Raw genomic sequence first — 22,150 nt, 5'->3', positions numbered from 1 at the left:
GCAGGTAAAGTACTTCCAGACCTTTAGATGATGATGTCATTCCACTTACAACTCTTTATCAGACAGAAGACAGATTCCTATCTCCATTGTAATGTTGACTAGTTTTTTAAGCAATGTTTTTACTAAAGAAGTAAAGATTTCGCTACCCTCCCCCGCTTTTTTTTCTCCAGCCAGGAGTTTCAGACCAAATGGGAAGTGATGTGTACTATATAGAGTGTTTCCAGAGGACTACTTGGTTAAAAAGAACCCCACTCCTGTAATTTTTTTTGGGGGGAAACACGCCCTAGCTAGATTTAATTTTAGAATATCAGTGTATAATCAAGTAAAGAAAGATAATAGCTTTTATTTGAATGATACAGGGTGTGAAAATGTACATGCTTCATGCTGCTTTTACAGTTTTTCATATACAAATTTTATCATCTCACTCTTTTACTAAAAAAAAAAGGAAAAGAAGAAGAAAAGGAATTACTGTTTCCCTGGGCATCTCTGTGATGCCCAGAGGAATTTCTTGAATCTGGTTTATAACTCGCCATAACTATCTCCTGTTATGCTCTAGGATAGGGGGTGTAAAACTAAGGCCTGTGGGCCCAGTTGACACTGCTGCCTGTTTTTGTAAATAAAGTTTTATTGGAACACAGCCACACTCATTTATTCAAGTATTTTCCATGTATTCCAAGTATTTTCAGGTATAATGGCAGAGGTGAGTGGCTGTGACAGATTGTGTGGCTTGCAAAGCCTCACGTATTTACTCTCTGTCCCTTCACAGAAGAGAACTTGATGATCCTGCTCTAGGAAACTTCTTCTATTAACCATGACCATCTGCTCTCAAACTTTTTCATGTCTCTGAGCCTTTGCACATACCATGCCCTCTGCCTGGAAAAGCATTCTTCCCTTTCCTGCTTAGAAAACTCATGCAAGGAATGTCTGGGTGACTCAGTTGATTAATCGCCTGCCTTTGGCTCAAATTATGATCCCAGGGTCCTAGAATCGAGTCCCACATTGTGCTCCTTGCTCAGCAGGAGACCTGCTTCTCCTTCTGCCTGCTGCTCCCCCTGCTTGAGCGTTCTTTCTTTCTCTCTCTCTCTCTCTCTGTCTCTCTGGCAAGTTAGTACATAAAATCTTTTTTAAAAATTTAAAAAAGAAAAAGAAAGAAAGAAAATGAAACTCATGCAAGCTATCAACACCCTGCATGGTTTTCACCTCCTTTGTAAAAGTTCTGAATTTCCCCAAATGCATTTTTTTTTTCTTGTCTGGGTTCCCATAGCACTTTGTACAGATGTATAAAGCACCTATCATTGTTATTTGTACCATAATTCCTAGTTTTTTCTTTATCTCCTACTAGAGTATAAGCTATAGGGGATAAGAGTGTATATCTTTATTCAGTGTATCCTCCAGGTGCTTAGCACCAAGTAAATACCAAGAAGTGATTGATTAATGTCAGAAGGTTGTATGTTATTAGCCAGTGCACAGGAAAGGTATGATGTTAAAACAGAGACACATAGAGCAGTTGGAGGAATTATAGAATTTTAAAAAATATTTTATTTATTTACTTGAGAGAACGAGCATGAATGGGGGCAGGAGGGCAAAGGGAGAAGGAGAAGCAGGCTTGCTGCTGACCAGGGAGCCCAGCTCCGGGCTCGATCCCGGGATCCTGAGATCATAACCTGAGCTGAAGGCACTTAACTAACTGAGCCACACAGGCTTCCCTAGAATTTTTAACTGTAAAGTATTTAAAAATTGTCCTGCCCTTACAGAGGGGGGAAGAAAGGTGGGGGCGTGGGAAGCCTTGCCCAAGCCGACTCAATGGCACCCCCTTACAGAGAACCTGGGTAGGGGGCTCAGCTAGACATAGTGTATTAATTGGAGAGTGAACTGCTTATTAAAATTATTAATACTTAATTCCATGGTCAAGGAAGCAGAGAATTTGTTGGTGGGCAGGAAGCAGATCAGAGAATTTTATAGCTCCATCTTTCATTTGCAGACAAATAAGTTGATTTTTTACCTCCCTTAGTTTTTATTCTTGGTAAATCGGGATGGTTCTCATTCTTTGATATTGTTTCTACCTTTATCTCTAAGTGTCGAACTCAGTTTTTAAACTTGTTTTGAATCCATCGTGGCCTTTGCAATAGCAATTTTGATGACCTGGCTTGCCACGACCAACTTAATGGTTTTCTTCTCTTCTATGAAAGATCGAATTCAAAATGGAAAGCAGCTTTTTTCAAGAGTTTCCCATATTTATCTGAGGGTTGGTGATTTCATGTTGCTAGAGCCTGTTACCTGCTGGATGCTTCATACCCTCCAACTGCCTAATGGGGAGAATTTGATCTGGCGAAGAGCCCAGTCGTCCATCTTCCTGGGGCTGGTAACCACTTATGGGGTGATAAGGATGAACTTTAATCGACTTCCTAGACACCCCTTCATTAAGAGAAAGAAGAGGAAAAGACAAAAGGAAAGAGTGAGTGCTGACAAGCAATTTCGGAGATTGATAGTCAGTTTGGACCCAATTTTAAATACCAGTAAAATCCTATTTGTCATGTCAAACATCTATTTGAATGAGAACTCACAAACTAAAATCTCTTTTCTAATATTTATAAAGTTATGTTTTAAGAGTTGTGACACTCATTTTTTTTTCCTTACTACTTAGCAGAAGAGGTCACATGACATTGTCTGCTTTCAAGTTAATGGGCTTTTAATATCTTTTGTGCATGTTTTATAATGAAAGAAAACCATTTTTGCTGGATTTCCATTGTTAAAGCTCTGGCAGAAATACTTATGCATGGTAATAATGTCAGTAGAGAGGTCTTGTTTGCTTACAAACAGATTTCAATTGTTGAGAGACCAAATTATGTCCTGTTGCTATAAACATGGGCAGTATTTGGTCTCTGTTCATCAAGCTACTTTGTAATTAGGATTGCATCCAAATAACAAGTGCCTCTTCTCCCATGGAGGTCATTTCAACTTGCAATTTTCACTGACGGAACAAGGTTTCATAAGAGGACATGTCTATGCACAAGGATGAGCTTAAATCAAAAGTACACATGTATATATACATTCAGACTTAACCAGTGCTTCTCTGATTGTGTCTGGCCTATTAGTTTTTAGTGTCAGTGAGCAAGAATGTTTTTAAAATATGGATAGTCATTTTATAAAATTCATTTCAAAGCCAATATTTAAACTTCTAGATAGTAAATGAATTCTCTCAGCAGCTTTTGTCAAGGAAAACTTACTGTAGTTTGCAAAACTGTTTAAGGTTTTTCTGTGTATCTGGAGTTCTATCCACCAGTTTTTTCTGGAGAATGCCCCAGGGTGTGCTGGGTATTTCTCTGTAGCCCTAAAAGAAAGAAGAATATATGCTCTAATGCTTTACAGCTGTCAAACTAAAAAGCCACCAGGGCCATCTCCCAAGATCGAAAGCAAGACTTGAACAACCATCCTAATGATAAACAGTGAACAGAGAACATGTAAGGCAGGAACTGAAAATAATTTAGAGGGTTTTTATTTTGGCAGCTGGGGTTTTGACGCCAAATCCCTGATTTTGTCCTAGGAAAGCTGGTGGTGACATTTGCAGTGGCTCTATTTAAGGAGAGGAAGTTTGATGACTGATAAGAACCAAGGCTCAAAGTCAGGGATTGGATGACTGGCGACAGCCATTTCCACAGCTGTCCTTGGGGACCACTGGGAGACCTTTTGTTGCTTCTTCTGCCCTGTTTTAGGAAAGCAGATTTCTAATCAGGCTGTCCTACAGGAGACCCTCAAAACATTTTCTTCACAATGAAGTTAGGCTCTATATAAATGAGTCTTACTTTGAAGTGTGACCAGTCGTGATTTTTTGAGGTATTATTCTCCCACTTCTGTAAAGAAGGAAAGTGGTGAAGGGGGTTTAGAATAGCATGCATTTAGGACTTCATCCATAAGCCTTCCTATTCTCAGGGCTACCCTACCAGGGTGCCGATTCCCTCCTCCATCTCCCTGATCCCAAATATTAGCTCACTAGATGCATGTGACAGGCACATGGAAATCTGACATTCTGAGCATCTTTAAACCAAAAGAGACCACTTACTGTGAGTCCGTGAGAAGCAGCGAGTGAGTGCTCTGACAATATCCCCACAAACCCTTCCCTGTTATGCTTTATCCTGCAAGGAAATGATCTTGTCTCATATTTCCTATCCTTTTACTCAGGACCAGATACATAATTTGTCCAGCACGAAATGAAAACATGAGGCCTTTGTTAAAAATTATTAAGAATTCTGAGCCAATAGCAGCAAGCATTAAACTAAGCACAGCACCCTTCTGAATGTGGGGCTTGGCGTGGCTGCCTGGGGCACCCATCCCTGAAGCCAGCCTGGATTTTATCTTTTCTTATCTTTCTTATTTAAGACCTTACCAGAACTTCAACAATAGGCCCTATGACATCCGACTGGTACTACATTTCAGGCATATGTCCCTTGGTGTTTTCTGATCTCTCTCAATCTCTTGATGCATATTTTGTGTCCCTTTGCTCCTATTCCTTCTCCTCTTATTTCTCCCCACTTACTAATTTTTAAAGTACACTTTACTTCTTAGAGCAGTTTTAGCTTCACAGCCAAACCGAAGGGGAAGTTCAGAGCTCTCTCGAATCCTGCCCCTCGCCCACACACAGCCTCTCCATTATCAGCATCCCCCAGCAGGGGGGTAACATCTGTTACCACCTATGGATCCTCACTGCACCCAATCAGCACCCAGAGTCCCTAGTTTTTATCAGAGTTCACTCTTGTGGTTGTACATCCCATGAATCTGGACAAACGTCGTCATCATTATGGTATCATACAGAATATTTCCACTGCCCTAAACATCCTCTGTGCTCCTTCGTAAAAGATATTTCTTTAGAAGTCAGCTTTGATTTCTTGATTTTTATGTCCCATTTCCTCATCTCACTGCCATGACATCTGTGTATCTCAAAATTCCAGGCCAGTATGAAGCTAAAAGGCTCATGTTGGAAAAGTGAGACTGATTGCAAGAAACAAAGGGCCAAATTTATTGACAGTTGTTCTGCGTGGTGGGAGCAGAGCAGATGGGGCGCATCAATGGAGGATGCACGTGCACGGGGGGTGGGGGGGTGGCAAGGGGTGCCTGACGTCATCCTTTACCCTATAAGCAGACTGTAGTACAGAGGCTCAGGTAAAAAATAGCAAAAACTCTGCAGTCGGTCTGTCCTTTTTCCCACTGGCATAGAAAATTCTGGTAACAATGAATGCAAGAAGCTTTATCCAATCTACCTGGAGAAAGCAGAGTTGTGTAACTTTGCTGTCCTTTGGAACAGGTTCCCCCAACATGGAAGGTGAAGAGGAATTCCTCCCAGGCAATTCTCAGAGCCCGAGAGAGGAGAGGGGAAGCTTTCTTTAAAAATGCTGGAACTTATTCGGATCAGCAGGGCCCTCCTTCTTTCCTCTTTGCTTCTTCCTTCACTCGTTTTTTATGAAATGACCACCAAGACCAATTTACATGGTAAAAAGAAATCACAGCGACCGAGAAAGAATATATGCAGTTGTCCTCCCTTTGTTTGCCCTGTGAATGGTCGGGGATGGAAAGGAAGGAAGAGAGTGGGAATCAGGGCTGGTTGGGAGTCTGAGGGATGTTACTGGGTTTAAGCTGGCAAAGTCACCTGGTCCCCTGGGACCTCTTCCTCAAGGTCTAGCAGGGACATCTACATCATCCCATGAAGCACTTTCTTTTTATGGATTAATGGATTGTGTTTTGGAATCAAGGTATTTATTTGGCTGCATAATCCTGGAAAAGATGTTGTCAGACCTTATTTAGTTACTTTCGTTAAATGTGTTCGTGGCCTACCTTCAGGCGCAGCTGGGATGGACAGCTCCTACGCACATCAGTGCCCCCCCTAAACTATTCTCGGCCTCCATACCCCAGGACTTCTTTATAAACCACAAAAGCTTGCACAACCTAAGCTCAGGATAGTTGGGAAGTTTGCGGGGAGTTAGTGAGCTGCAGGTACCCCTCAAATAATGGGGGATGAGAGTCTGGAGATCAATCTCCAGACTCCCGTGCTTTGGAGACTGAACTCAGATGCACTCTCCAAGGATCCCCAGTAAGAAAAAAACCAGCTCAATAACGCAGTCATTACTGTCTATCCCTCTCTCCTTGACTCATTTTTCCTGTCCTTCACTCCTGCTTGCTGGTTCACCTCCCAGGAAGCTGAATCCAAGTCCTAGTTTCAGGCTCTTCTTGCAAGGGAATGCAAATTAAGTGCCAGGCTAGCATGCATTTCTGCCAGCTTTCTGTGTGTCTTGGTTTAGCTGTGGCATTCTTTCATGTACAGGTCTTCAGACTTTGAGCTGATAACAACTAAAAGTGAAAATCAGAAAATTAAAAATATTTTTATGTTGAAAAATTTCCCAGGTGTTGATACCATCTCATATATATTCACCTAAGCAGTAAACTTGATCAGGGTCCCACTCTTTGTCAGGCACCAGGATATAGGCTGAGGCTAGAAGGAGAAGTAAGGAGTGCTTCCTGCCTCATGGGAGTATAGGGTCTACCAGAGAGGGATGACGCTGGAAACCTGCACAGAGTATAATGAGAGCACGATGGCGGTGGTCAGTTATGCGTCTATGGTTAGGGGTTGTGAAGGGTGAGTGCTGAGAGCCAGTGGTGCAGAGCGGGGAAGAGCATGACAGGGCAGGGTGAAGCCTAGCAAAGACATACTTGCCTGGAGCAGGGGACCACGGCAGGGGTTGGGACACAGTTTGAGGTTCACTTAGAACCAAGAGATGAAATTGACCACTGTGTGAAAGACAGTGGAAGTTGACAAGGAGCTCAGGAACATTCCAGAGACATCATGAAACAATAGCACTTGGCAAAGCAACTCCACAGATGACTGCCCTAAGCATGGGAGTGGAGCATAGGGCTTCTCACTCAGGATTCTAAGCTCTTTTTTTTTTTTTTTTAACCCTTTTTAATGTTATGACAACTGTATTTCTATTTTTCTAAAATGAGTTTCTTGATTGAGTTAGGACCTCAAGGGCACAGGGTATTAGCAGCTGTCCTGTTCAATAGGATGCATTTGTTCAGGGCAGATCTTAACTTTCTTTGTCTTCCTCAGAAGAGGGGGCTCGAGGATTGCCTGAAAGGCTTGAAGAAATGTGAAGCAAAAGCACCTTTACTGAAACTTGGGTCCTTTTGGACACAGTTGCCAAATCCCATCAGCATGCTTTTCACTTCCAAAAGTACTCCCCAGTTTCAACCCCGCTTGTTGGAACATTGACATTTATAGTGCTATGGTCTTAAGTTTTAGGTCCAAGCCCGCAGGAGATTCTGCCCCAGTCGTTGGTAAAGCTGTTACTTGAAAGTTCCTGCTTTACTTCATTGTTCCAAAGACCTCTTTGACACTCTCGAGTTTAAAGACATGAAGAATCAGAGAAAACATCTCTGTGCACCAGAAGGACATGTCGAGGGCAGGACCTGTCACAGTTGTCAGTTCTCCGTAATTTCCAGGGTAATCCCTAGCCTCATCCATAAGCCACTGTGCCATGCACCTTTTTCCCCCACTTCTTCCTTTGCTTCACGGAACCTTCTCACTACCTATTTGAAGTGGAGAATGTTAGAGTCTGAAGGGTACCTGTACAGATCTGTATCAAGGCCTTTTTGAGTTCATGTACAACTTCATCGTGGATGCTTTCATGTAAAAACAGTTGCTTTACAGTAGTACATATCTGCCCAGGGATTCCAGATTCTTTGCATTTTGCAATATTGCTTTCTTAAAACGACTTCCAAATTTTAAATCCCTTTTACTACAAGGCATACAGTAGATAATCAGAGATAAGCTTTATAAAAATTCCAATTCTGGTTCTTACACTTTTCCTTCTTTCTCTTTTTATTCCAGGGGAAAGGGTTTAGTGGGAGCAGAAAAATTATTTTGTAAAAAATGGAAAAAAAAAACCCTGATGGTTTATTTTGGAAGCTCATATAAGTGACTCTGTCCGGAGAAAAAGGGGGAAAAAATGATAGACTCATTTCAATCTGAATAGGGATTTAGTCTGCTATGAGCTATTAGACTGACTACAAGAATGAAGATTTAATGAGAAGAGAAAACTCATCTGTGACTTTGTGATAAGCAGGTGCTGAAATCTGTCATTGCTTTGAGGGGGCATTTCAGAGAAATCCAAAATAATGGTATCAATGTCTTGCCATCTGTTTTCTTATTCCAGTTTGTATCAACCTTTTAAAAAACACTCATTCTTACACAGGCATCTGCACACACTATTTTGGCCTTTGAAGTGGGCAATGAACATTGCATAACAATTATCATAAAATTGGACTTGAACTGTCTTGAACTTTCCGCGTGTTCATTGGCTGATTGAGGCTTTGTACATTGAGTCGTCTTCAAAGAATACCAAACAGAAGAACTGTGTTTTGAATTTTCTCTAGAGAGCTCCCTATAGCTTCTGGTATGTGAGGGAAGGTGGGAGAGAGGGGTGATTCGTTGTTACTTTCTGGGTCTGTTTTAAACGCTCTGTGGTAACTTCCCTTTAGCCCAGTGGCTTTCATGTTTTCTGTTCTTTGTTTTTAATCTTTTGGAGACAACAGCTGGATTCTGCTTTTAGTACTTACTCCCGATTCCTGTCCTGTTGTGAGCCATTCTGGTGGGGTTGGTTTGGTTGGTTGGGGGAGGGGGGTTTAGCACGTGGCATGATGCTACTTTTCCATAGTACTTAATTAAAAGTTTGGTTTTTTTGGAACTTGTTATCAGCAGACTGCTAGAAAATGGAGCCAGTGGATATTTGCAAGGAGTCTGAGATCCCATTTTACCCTTGTAGCCTCCCCATCCAAGGGTCAAGTGCTTTCCACCAACTGCTTTTGGTAAAAGTCCACAGTACATGCTTCACTTGAGATAAACCACATATGTTGATTTGTAACTTACGTGAACAGGCCAAAAGAAGACGTATTTCCTGAAGTTTTGTTCACAGTTTTCTGTGATTTTAGTTTTTACTAAAATGATTGAATTTTAGGTACAGCAGATCTACTTCTAACTTGGTTCTCTGAGACTGCCAATTGTGGATTTTATGCTGACATAATTTGTCCCTAAAATATATATGCTTGGGTCACCAAGGGCATTCAGAGATGATTATCTTACTTTTGTATATGGGAAGGAAGTGGTTGGGGAGAGGAGGAATATAAATAACACTTCCCCCAAAAAAGGAAAAAAGTCAGTAAGAATTTGCCCCAAGGTCATTCAGAATGATCATCTTGTCCAGATTATGAATTTATAGGATAAGCTATATATTTATCACAATTTTAAAAAATTAATCCACTTTTGATCAGAGTTCTCACCTTTCCCATTGCCATGATATCCTATTCTATCTCAGATTTATTTTGGAAAATTATAGTGAAAATGGAGCCTTTTCTGGGAAATAAGCCAGCAATGAGAAAGAGATGCTGTTAAGACATTTTTTGAGAAATCAAATTTTAAACTTTATTTTTTAATCTTCCATTTTATGCCAGATTATGTGAACTGCTGAACTTCACACAGAACTTAACATACAATAAGAAAACAGAATCTATAGAAACTATCAAGATTTATTAACCTTCTTTTGAGGTCTTTGATTCATAATGTCCTTGTCAAAAATAGGACGGAATGAAATTACCCAGCGAATGAAGCATTTTAGGATTTGTGAAAAAAGTTATCTTAATCAGTTTTAGTGTTTTTTTTGATATAACATATTTTCAGGGTAGATCATTATTGCACACTGAATTATAATCTACAAATTAGAATATAATTGTGCAATTTGTGTTTAATTCTCTTGCTCACATTTTATATTAGGCTTATTTCTTTGCAGACTTACAGTATTGTGAGTTTTTCATAAACAGCTATTTAAAGCCATTCACATAATCAAAATAATATTTATAGATATTCAGAAAATGATTAATCTCAGGATTGTGGCAAAGCAGAAAACCTTACTATGTAGGTTTGCCACCTCCCCCAACAACAACAACAACAAAAATTCGAGTTCTGGTCAAGTTCCCTGAATGAATGTAGTGAAAATTAGTTTCTTTTGGAAAGATCATACAATTGAAAGACTAATTTATATTAGGAGGGCACACTGGGCTTGGCAGAGGGCATTGTGAGAAAGCAAAGTGTAATTTTCCTCCAAACAAAGACAAGCTTGTTGGAGAGCATGCTTTATTGCCTGGAAATTCTATATATATGCAAAGTTGCTCATCAATTCACTGTTGGGTTTTATGTGCTTGGTTTCTCCTTTTGTTTGGAAAAATCAAATGCTGAAGAAAGTAGGCGTAGCTCTGCATGCTATAGGCACAGAGAAACCCACACAGGCCAATTCTCCCGGTGTGCGGTGTTCCTGTGTGGGGAGTTGCCTGTGGGAGGGACGGCCAGACTTGGCTTCCTGCAGGTAAAATCAGGGTGTGTGCTTCAGCAGAGCCCACCCAGAATTTCCAGAAAATGACTTACCGGCATTTTTTTTCTGATCCCTCCCTCTGGCAGCCAGGTGGATAGATTTGGCGGGTTTAGTTTCACACCCCGAAGTCCACAGTGTTCTCTTTCTTTCTTGGGCTGCTTTATGGAGGCATCATTCACATACCATACAATTTGCCCACTTGAAATGTACAATTCATTAGTTTTTAGTCGGTTGTGTCACTATCACCACAATCAATTTTAGAACATTTTTATCACCCCGAAAAGATAAACCACACCCCGGTTAGTGGTCCCTTGAGAACCAGATTGGGATAAATGAATTCAGTGAAACAAAGGTGAACATTCATTTCAATGGGAGGCTTTCAAATGAGAGTTATCTTTAGAATCGCCTTCTTCATTCGCTATTTTAGCCTCCCGGTGTAGCAGCTACATCCAATACTTATAAATAGCTCGTGGACTGAACTGTACAGTGTGCAAAGTGCTGTCTGTCAAACTGCAGGTAAGAGGCCTGACGGGTAGCATGATAGGTTGGAGGCAAGAGATCCCCCAACCTCCCCCGGCTCAGGCCACTGCACTCCCCAATTTAGCAATATTGTAGGGCCAGGCTCACAGGCTGAAAAACTGGGCATCTGAGCGACCTGAAAACAGTGTGTAGAGTCTAGCTGAGAAGAGGGATGTGGGTACCAGAAGATTCCCTTACAAGAATTGTGGGTTTGGTGGTCAAACATCAAGATGGAAGATGCAGGAGACAAACATCTGAAAGGTAGAGATCATGGTCAACATCCAGATGGGGATGAGGTCCATGTCTGAGGAAGGAAGAGCTGGAGTGGACGTAGGAGAGCCAGGAAGAAGTGCCATGTGGCTGCCAAATCCTGTCCCCTGTGAATGAACCCCACGGGCCAACACTGCATGTACCTTACACTTGGTATCCCCCAGACCACCATCTCTTTGCTCTGTTGATGTAGCCCTAGTTCTTCCTTTCTTCTCTCCAATCTCTCCACCATCCCCTTCCCTTCATCAGGGCTGCCTCACTCTGTGGGCCCATTTGGACAGGCTCTGGTCAACATAATCTCTTAGACTCAAGTCCTTCCCTTTAGCCAGCTCCTTACACCCATAGATGAGACCAAGAGGCACTTAGCCAGGCATTTCAGCTCACTGGGATGCAGAGAGGCTGGAGTAGCCCACTTCCCCCTGAAGGAGAGAGCAGAGGATGAACCAGAATGTCATACTTGGAAGAGTTGAGAGGTGGGTGGAGGTGGGGTCCAAATTTAGAGTCCCTCACCTGGCCGCCTTCCTCCTGGGCTGTCCACCTGTCTGTCCTAAAAGGTGTCATTTTCCGCTTGACACTTTCACTGAAGGAAGGAAAAATCCCTTTTGTCTGGGTTAGCTGTGTACCGTGCGGGAAAGTGGTTGGCAGTATTTCCTTTCCCAGTGAGGCTGCTAAGGAATTTTTAGTAAGGCACTCCTCTGTTTTCTAAAGTTTTCTCCTCTCAAGATTGTTCTCTCTGAGGCAATATGGTATGATTTTTCCCTAAAGTTTAAATATACATCACTGTATTCAATAGATGTTACTTATAAGGTACAGATATATTGATTTGGGGGGAATGTAATGTTATTTTTAAAACGTCAGGAATTTCATTAAAATCTACGACAAAAATCAAGAATATCTGTACATTACAAATATTGGAAAGCACACATTCATGCTTTGTGCTTTGGGTCTCCAGAAGCATTGCACGCTTGTATCATCTTGTTTAGATGTTTGTGTTGACTGGTAGAAATGTGTTTCTCTCCTTCTAACACTATAGAGATCATTTATAGGAAAGTCTGGTGTAAGCATATTCTGAATGGATAACTGACATCTGAAGTTGAGGTTCTAGATTGCAGCAGAAATCTGTTTTTGTGTGTGATCAAAGGTTAATCTGTGTGGGACAGTTAGACTCTTCAGCTCTGTTAGCATTAGAGATGGGACATCTGGTGTCCTTGGGCGTCATGGAAGCTGAATGCACTCCCCAGAAAATCTAGTTACAAAATCTTTAAGGGCAGTGGCCAACAACCAACATGACTGCTGAAAGAGCCTAGAAAATTCTAGGCTTGATAGAGGATGGCATTGAGGCCAAGGGGATCCTCTGACCTGGTGAGTAGGGCCTGGAGAAAAGGCTTGCCAACAGTGAAAGAACAAAAAAATTGAACTAGATGAGTGCATCGCAGCTTTGGGTCGTCTGTAAGGTGTGGGCGGTATTTCAGGCTAGAACTAGCAGTGTAAGGGACAAGAAATAGCCCTTATGGAAGAGAGGTAGACAAGGGCAAGGCAGGCTGGGGACTGCACCGAGGGCCAGCGGGAAGGGGGGGAATTATATATATTTATATATATAATATATATATATATAAATATATATATATATATATATAAATATATATATATATTCCTATATTCCTAAAGGAGTAAAGGCAGGAGGAAGTCCAGGTATGGGAGTCATGTGAGGCGGGACTCAGAGAAAGCTGTGGCTTTGCAGCCCTGAGGTGTCATCTTTCCACCCTCTGCATCCTCTGCCCAGATACGTGGACACCTGCCACCCAGGGGCAACTCTGGACCTTCCCAGCCAGTGGGGACAGAGCGTCCCCTCCAATGAGGACTTGCTGGAGGGGCAGAGGCAGTGGACCTACAAAATGCAATCAGAATCCGGGACTGAGCCGAGCTGGGGAAGGCAGATGTTAACAGAATGAATGCATTAAGAGTAATCCTTTCAAGTTTCAACTCCCAAATTCTTTTCATTTTTTGGTAACTTACAATTTTGTCATGATTTAAAGTATACCCAGGGAAGTTGGAAAAGAAGTACAAAGAACTCTCTCAGACTACTCTGTTTCTGCCCTGTATGTCTTGCCGCACTTGCTTTAGCATGCTCTTTCTTCCTCTCCCTCGCTCTCTATTTTTTTTCTGAATCATTTGTAAGTTAAGACATCGTATTCCTTTACCCCCTAAATACTAAATATTTCAGGGCATGTTTCTTTAGAGCAAGGACATTTTCTTATATAACCACAACACAATTGTCAAAAGCTGTAAATCTGGAATCCTTTTAACACTAATAATATTCAAACACCACCTATAATGTTCCACAATTTCTGTTCTATTCTTCTTAAACTGACAGAATGAAATTTAATTAAATTTCTTTTTTCTTCTGACAGTGTTAAAGGAGAGCACACACACAATATTTTTTTTTCAGCGGTATTACACGGGAAGACTTTGCCAAGGTTACAAATGTACAGTTGGCAGTCAGTGAGTTACAACATAATGACACCAATTAGATAAAGCCATCGGAGAGATCAAAGAAATTTTCTGAGTGATACGCTTGCATAGTTGTTTGCCTTGGAATTAAATTTTTATAGTGCTATCTCATTTTCATGATTATAACTGAAATCACCACTTGTTAAGACCTGTGTATATGATCTTTATCTTCTTGCTTTATGTAAGGGAAGATATTTTGATGATGCAAATTCAATAAATTTTCCAGATTTCCCCCAATTGGGTCAAATAGGGAAATGGCCCCCAAATGAGGTATCTAACCAAAAAGCAATGGGGAAATATGTTCTGATTGCAAAAGCCATCCAAAATATATTATTAGAGGTGAGGGGGCAGGGCGGGAGGATAAAACATCATGTACCAAAAGATCTCATTTTTTTAAAGCCAGTAGATGGATAGATAGTTTGATAGATAATGGTGTGTGCCTGGAAACATTCTGGATGTTACAGAAGAAATGAGTATCAGTGGTGATTAACTTGACAGTGGATAGGTGAAGGTTACTAGGTGAAGGGTAACAAGGGGACAGAATTACTTTTTTCCATTTACACACCTTGTAGTATAATTTTTTATCACATGCTCTTACTTATTTTATAGAAATAAAAATTTATTTTTATAGATTCGTATAAAGGAGAGGAGGGTGGGGTATAAAGAGAGACAGGGAGAGAGAGAGAGAAGAGCACAGTAGTTGGAATAAAACCAAATGGCAAGCTTATTAAAAAACTATATGCCCTAGAGGTAACAGCATTTGGCAGAATTATGAAAAAAAAACAAGCTGAATATGTAAAACGTATCGTTTTCTACCTTCCATTATTTACATATAGCTGTCAGTTTTTTCAGCAAGATTCACGCATGGGTCTCTTAAAACTGAATTTTCACTAGTGTGTTTTGCTGCTAATTCTGGCGGAGCCGACTGACCGCTTTGTTCCTCTGTACTTCCTTTTAAATTACAAACTTGATTAGTATCATAGATCTTGATGAGTTAAATTTAGGTTTTGTTTTTATCAACATCAACTGACCTTCATGCTCCCACTGCCGCCTCCCTGAAAGCAAGAGGCTTATTCATAAAGAACAGACAGACATCACAGAGATACTTGACCATGGACATCATATGATTTCAAGTGGCTTCTTTCATCGCATCTTCAAGTCATTAGACTTGCTTTTGTAGATCTTCATCTCCGTGTGTTAGATGTGCTTTTCTTTCAAGCCTTAGTTTTCTTAAATGGAAATGACCCCTTAGCAGAATCGGTGTGAGGAAAAAAATCATGATGTAGGGGGAATGGGAACCAATACTCATGGTGTACTCAGGCTGCGAGAAGGTCTGCGCGGTTGGCTTGTGCAGTCCTTTCATCAACCGTGTGGGGTATGTGGTAATAGTTCTGGTTTATTATTGAGGAACCTGAAACTTGGAGTGGTTAATAAATTCCCTCAGTTATTCATCCACTCAACAAATATCCACTGAAGTCCTGCTCTGTTGTAGGCTCTGTGCTCAGTTTGGTGCACGCAGGGAGAGAGAGCGTAGCCCTCTATGAGCCTGCAGCAGAACCTCTATGAGCCTATGGAGAAAGGCACGGAGCCAGCACAGGCACATATGGGACGTAACCGCACATTACCTGGGCACACCAATGGCAAAAACATGATGCCAGGAGAGGGAGTAACAAGAGACTCACATGAGCTGGGGGCTTGGCGGGTGCCGTTCTGAAGAGGCCATATGTAAACATAGGCGAGCAGTTGTTGGCAAGGCCAGTGGCAGGAAGGGCTTCCCAGACTGTAGGAAGATGCAGGAGATCCCAAGGGGAAAGCTCAATGTGCTGGAGCATCTGAAAAGGGCCAGTATGGTTGGGAAACTGAGGTGTGGGAACTGAGGCTGGAGGGGCAGGCAGGAGCCATGTTGGGTGATGCCTGGCAGGCCTCGTTAGCACCAGTGGAGGTTTGCAGAACTGAGAGGAGGTACCACACTTGCCTGGATCTTAAAGCTTGTGTCCCCCCAACTCTTTCAGGCTTTCCCCCTCTCATATGCCCTCAGACACATGGCACTATACTGTTCTCTTCTACAGTGTTTTGCAGAATGGCTAAACCACTGCCGCCACCACTGACACTTCCTAGTGTTCCCGCTAGGAGACTTGGGGCCTGATCTGTTTTCCTCGGTGAGACCCCTGCAAACATACTCTGTAGGGGAAACAGAGTTCAGATTATCTGAAGTGGAGAGATAATAGAAACGAGGTGCCATTCAAAGGATTCAAGGCGTGTGATATTGCACGCTGATCAGAAGTTTCCAAAACCGCAGCTCTATGCCATGATTCCAAGATATGTGCAGTAGGGATATACTGGACTGGATTGACAAGGATGCCCCAAAGCTGCGTATGGTAGCTGGGAGCAGAAATCACAGCAATGATGATAATGAAGGGGGATGAAGAAAGCAAGTGCAAAAATGTGTGTGTGGGTGGAAAAGATGCAGGAGTTGGCAATCACTCAATGTAGATAGTCTCCCGGGGTCAAGAATAGTTGAAGTGAGAAGTAGCCTACTCCAGGCTCTTGAGCCCTAACAGTGTGCAAAACAGATAAAAGTTGCTGTCCTTGTATAGTTTCCATTCTAGCGACCAACATGCATGCATATGGCAAAAGCTGGGATACTGTATGCCCCCAGGGGTTAGAGGGTAGGATTGAAGTTAAGGAGATAGAATAGGTGAGTTATGTATGGATGCTTCTAGAAAAACTTGCTCAGAAAATAACCAGACAAATGCATAGTGCCTATGCTCCCTTGGTTTCAGGTTTGAGAGATAAAGCCAGAAACTAAGGAAAAGTCTCTAAAGTGGGATGTTCCAATATCTACTTGGGCAGGAAGGTCTTCCTGCTTCCCTTTCTTAGTCCCTCTGGGCTGCTATCATGAAACCTGCATGGCTTCTAAGCAACAGAAATTTATTTCTCACAGTTCTAGAGGCTGGAAGTTTGAGGTCAAGATGCCCCTGACACTTTTGTGTCTTCACTCAGCGGGGGTGAGGAAGGGTGGGAAGGGACCTCTGTGGGACCTCTTATAAGACCCATTTCTGAGGGCTCCACCCTCATGACTTAAGAACTCCCCCCAAAGTACTCATCATCACATTAGGTGTTAGGATTTCAACTTACAGATTTGAGGGGATACATCCAGACCATAGCACCCCTTGAATCACAACTTACCGTCTCCCTCCTGCTCTGCTACTACTCTTCGTGCAGTTTATGTTGGAGCCAGAAAGCAAAAGCAAAACGGTGGTGCTTTCCTCTAATGGAATGATAGTCATGGGCTATTACTTACTGTGAAATGATCCTTAATTTTAGGTTTTTAAGTGATCAGTGCATCCTAATTTTGTATGATCAAGTGCTTAAATAGCACCTTCTTAGAATTTGCATGTTTCCATGATATGTATTACTGGTAGTACTGTTAGTTTCATAAGTGCTGGGCTCGATCATTCTAATTCAGAATAACTATATTAATATCCATCACCCTTAAAGATTGATAAGGTTAAATAAAATGTCAATCAACTTCATACACAGGAGGCAGAAGCTATTTATTTCAAGGTGCATAGTCACATTTACACATTAGATAGACTGTAGTAGGTCCAGGCTTAGTGAAAAGAGAGCTGTAAGGATCACTTGTGCAATACCAGCTCTAGAGCAAATTAATGTATAACTCAGTTAAGTAGCATTGACCTACTGTGTATGTGTCTTAGCATTAACCTACTGTGTGTGTGTATGTCTTAGCATTGGCCAACTGTGTGTGTGTGTCTAGCATTGACATACTGTGTGCATGCATCTTAGCATTGACTTACTGTGTGTGTGCGTCTTAGCATTGACCTACTATACGTGTGTGTGTTAGCATTGACCTACTATATGTGTGTGTATCTTAGCATTGGCCAACTGTATGTTTGTGTCTAAGCATTGACCTGCCGTGCGTATGCATCTTAGCATTGACTTACTGTGTGTGTGTGTGTGTGTGTGTGTGTGTGCGCGTGTCTTAGCATTGACCAACTGTGTGTGTATGTGTTAGCATCGACCTACTGTGTGTGTGTCTTAGCATTGACCTACTGTGTGTATGTGTTCTTAGCATTGACCAACTGTGTGTGAGTGTGTGTAATTTATCATTGATCTATTATGTGTGTGTGTTTTAGCATTGGCCAACGGTGTGTGTATGTGTGTGTGCCTTAGCATTGACCCACTTGTGTGTGTGTTCTTAGCATTGACCAGCTGTGGGTGTGTGGCTTAGCACTGACCTACTGTGAGTGTGTGTGTATTAGCATTGACCAACTGTGTGTGTGTGTGTGTGTGTGTGTGTGTGTGTGGCTTAGCATTGACCTACTTATGTGTGTGTTCTTAGCTTTGACCAACTGTGTATGTGTGTCTTAGTACTGACCTACTGTGTGTGTATTCTTAGCATTGACCTACTATGTGTGTGTGTGTTAGCATTGACCCACTTGTGTGTGTGTCTTAGCATTGACCAACTGTGTGTGTGTGTCTCAGCATTGACTGACTGTGTGTATGTGTGTGTGTCTTAGCATTGACCAGCTGTGTGTGTGTGTCTTAGAATTGACCAACTCTGTGTGTGTGTGTGTGTGTGTGTGTGTGTGTGTGTGTTTTAGCATTGACCAACTGTGTGTGTGTGTGTGTGTGTGTATCTTGCTTTCAATTTGAGTTTTCCTAAGAGAAGCTCATGGCTAATTTAATTACTTGAATATGAGAGTATATACTCACTTAAATTATAATCATCCCAGGGAACCCCCCAGAAGTCTCCAAACCTTTTAGTCATATTAAAGTCATATTAAGGGCGCCTGGGTGGCTCAGTGGGTTAAGCCGCTGCCTTCGGCTCAGGTCATGATCTCAGGGTCCTGGGATCGAGTCCCGCATCGGGCTCTTTGCTCAGCAGGGAGCCTGCTTCCTCCTCTCTCTTTCTCTGCCTGCCTCTCTGTCTACTTGTGATCTCTCTCTGTCAAATAAATAAATAAAATCTTTAAAAAAAAATAAAAAATAAAAAATAAAGTCATATTAAGTCATATGTTGAGTGTGCTTCAGCAAGAAATCTGAGCATTTAATATCATTCACTGTAGGTCATTGGAGATTGTTTCACCTCTAGGAATCAAGTAATTTTACTCCTACTTCATATCCCCCTCTCTTACATTACCTCCAGATTCAGGTCTGCCCCCTTAAGGGCCCAGTGTGTTCCTTGTTTTTCCATCAGAACGATTCACCAGGTAGCAGCCAAAATGATCTTTTAAAAATACGTATCTGTTTTTGTCACTTCTCTACTTATATTGCTCCCTGTTCCATGAGGGCGATGTTCAGAATCTTCACTGTGACCCACAAGGCCTTACCTGTCCATCTCCCTCATACCGCTCAGCCTTACCACCATCCCATACCGCCAGCACACTTGTCCTTACTCCCCTGCCAGACCGGCCTCATCTCTAACATTAACACCTTTTCCCCCTCTACCTGGAAGGCTGTTCTCCATGCACCCTGCCCTGTACCCCCAAGGCTCCCCAACCTCAGATTCCCTGCCTTGCCCTGACTCTCAAATCTGAATTTGCCCCACACTCCATCACCCACCAGTAGGAGAGAGAATTTCAAACAGGTGCTTCTCCAGTGAGACTTAATTGCTTACCTGCAGGGTCATCTTGCTTGGGCTTTAGCCTAGACCTCTTAAACAACTCAGGGCTGGAAAACTTCCTCCATTAGAGCTATTATTGTGATTATCATGCTCCAAACTACTGCTCTTGGCAGGTTAGTCATGAATTAAAAATGGCCAGGAGTTGGCAAGCAGAATTTTGCCTCCATTTAGAAATATCTATCTTAGGACCAAAGGATATAATTAAATATCATTGAAGATGTGGCAATGGAAGTTCTTTGAGCCCTATTATGTGGATGCTATAGAAATTGAGAAACAAGGAAACAGAATAAATTGGCATAAGAGGTAAACCCAGGCCAGCCAAGGATCTGCTGTGGGAGAAGTGGTACATATGGCTTTAATGGACATTGGGGAAGGTATGTGCTATGGTGAATGCTGTGAAGTGTGTAAGCCTGACAATTCACAGACCTATACCCCTGGGGCTAATAGTATATTATATGTTAATAAAAAAAATTAAAAAGGTAAACAGAATAATTTTGCTTGAAGATTTCCATTTACAACCACTTTACTTTTCCCCTTCTTTCCTACTCTTCTTCACATAATTGAGAATTCTCTGACTCTCTGAGAATTTAGAGCAATGTGGCATGTTCATTTTCACATTACACTTTACACATCATACAGAAGTTACAAAAAAAAAACTCTTGCCAAGAAACAGACAAAAGGGCGCCTAAACTTTAGATCGCTATTACAAGCTCTTCTCCCAAATAATCCTAAAGCTTTCAGAGAAAGTACAGATGACCTGTTTGCCATTACATTTTATGAACTTGGCTTTAATAAGTTGATAGAACCTATAAGCTGGCAGATATAATGAGTGGAACATTAGGACAAGACATAGCCTCAGACCCCCAGAGCAGCCGTCTTCTGTTCTGCCCCAGTCCTGGCCACTACCTGCCGTGAGCTCTCATTAGCATGTCCCTGTTCTGAGCATATCCCCCACCCACCCCCATTTTCACAGCAATGCCTACCCATCATTCTTGGGGCTTCCTGTTTTTCATGCTGTTCTAGCACTCCTATCCCAGCCTAAGGATGCTACTTATGCTCTCCTTGCAACCTGATGATCTCCTAGGCAAGAGGGGTGGGGAGCAGGCGGGCTGTTGCTGGGAAGGGGTGTGCCCAAAGCTTATGGCTCGGCGTGGCTGCTTCTGGCCAGGCAGGAATGTAGTGACAGTCCTGTCCTGCCCTGGCTCCACTGTGGAGGCTTCTGCTAGCAGCCTGGAGAAGTCTTGGCAGCAGGCAGCAGCTTGAAGTACACTCAGAAAAGGCCTCACAGTGTGTCCAGAAGACCTTCACCTCCAGGGTAGGGAATCTTGCTCCACCAGGACCCCATCTTCTCTTGACATACAGGGCCAGCTAGGGTTCCAGCTGCCAGCCTTCCTTTATTCTCTGTTAGTCTTGCTTTGTAAACTGAGACTGGCCTTTCAGAAGGGGACCTATCTCTGGTATGCCTCCTCCCCAAGCTGATGCCACCCAGCTTCTGTATTCTGGCTTCTGGACTGCGGCTAGGTTACTTGGCATCTTTGTGAAAATCAGCCCCTGTTCTGGGTAGGAGCAGTCCCAGGCGGGAGCTCAAGCCTGTGGTGCAGAGCTGGATTTACCCTCAGCCCCCTTTCCACCAGGTGGCCGCTCTGCCAGGCTTTCGGCCAGCCCTCTTTAGTGTGGGGTCAGCTGAGAGACGTACCAGGTTTTAACCTTTCTGGAGACTGTCATCTTTTGTCTCTTCCTCAATAATATTAGCATAGCCGGTAGCACATCTCCACCTAGATTTAGGGACAGGCATCTAGCCTCACTGACCCAAGCATGCCATCCGTCTCCTCTACTGCATCCCACACCTCTCCTACTGCTTTCCTTCCTCCCTCCGTTCTAAGCCACAGACACTGACTTGGCTTTAAAAAACTGGCCTGTTATAATCCACAGATTCATTTTAAAAAATATTCTTTGACTATAAAGCAGTTCCGATGGCAAAAGGCTTTACTTATTTTTGTGAAATTACTTTTGGGCTTGCTCTCTTATGCCCTTCCTTTCTCATTGGACAGTTTCACCTTGTGGATATAAGAATAGGCAGTATACTATAAAATTACTTAAGAAAGTCTGTAACTTCGGGGCACCTGGGTGGCTCGGTCACTTGGGCATCTGCCTTTGGCTTGGGTCGTGGTCCCAGGGTTCTGGGATCCAGTCCCTCATCAGGCTCCTTGCTTGGCAGGGATCCTGTTTCTCCCTCGGCCTGCTGCTCCCCCTGCTTGTGCTCTCTCTCTCTCTGTCAAATGAATAAATAAAATCTTAGAAAGAAAGAAAGAAAGAAAGAAAGAAAGAAAGAAAGAAAGAAAGAAAGAAAGAAAGTCAATTACTTAAATTCCTCTTTCTCCACAGCCTCATTTAACAGACAGGCCCATAGATGTCGTGTAGGTCTTTACATTGTGTATATCCATAGCCTCGGGAATTGTCATGCAGAAAAGGTTCTTTCCTATAGCTGAAAGCTGTCTGCTTGGGAAACTCATCAGATGTAAGGTGATTATCTTGATTAATCCTTGGTTGTTTATTACTATTTTCAGCAACTATTTATTAAGTGCCTAATGTGTGCTGGGCACTTTTATAGATCTCATCTTCCCAACGGTTCTGAAAGATGGGATTTTTTATCTAGAAAACTGAGGTGACCAATGTACTCAAGTTCACACAGGTAGCAAATGGTAGGATCAGATTTAAGACCCTGTTCTTGTGAGGTTTGGATGTCTGCACACTTTTCATAGCATCAGAGGTTCTTGGTTTTTTCCACTAAAGT

General features: G+C 42.3%; 1 protein-coding gene across 12 annotated transcripts in view; it reads left to right on the top strand.

Moving 5' to 3' along the window:
- RAPGEF4 (Rap guanine nucleotide exchange factor 4) overlaps positions 1-22,150 on the top strand; it is a 301,768-nt gene that overhangs the window by 150,666 nt on the left and 128,952 nt on the right. The window lies entirely within an intron of this gene.

The sequence above is a fragment of the Mustela lutreola genome, chromosome 3 (genome assembly GCF_030435805.1).
Source record: "Mustela lutreola isolate mMusLut2 chromosome 3, mMusLut2.pri, whole genome shotgun sequence".
Taxonomy (NCBI): Eukaryota; Metazoa; Chordata; class Mammalia; order Carnivora; family Mustelidae; genus Mustela; species Mustela lutreola.
This window is presented reverse-complemented; position numbering and strand designations above follow the sequence as displayed.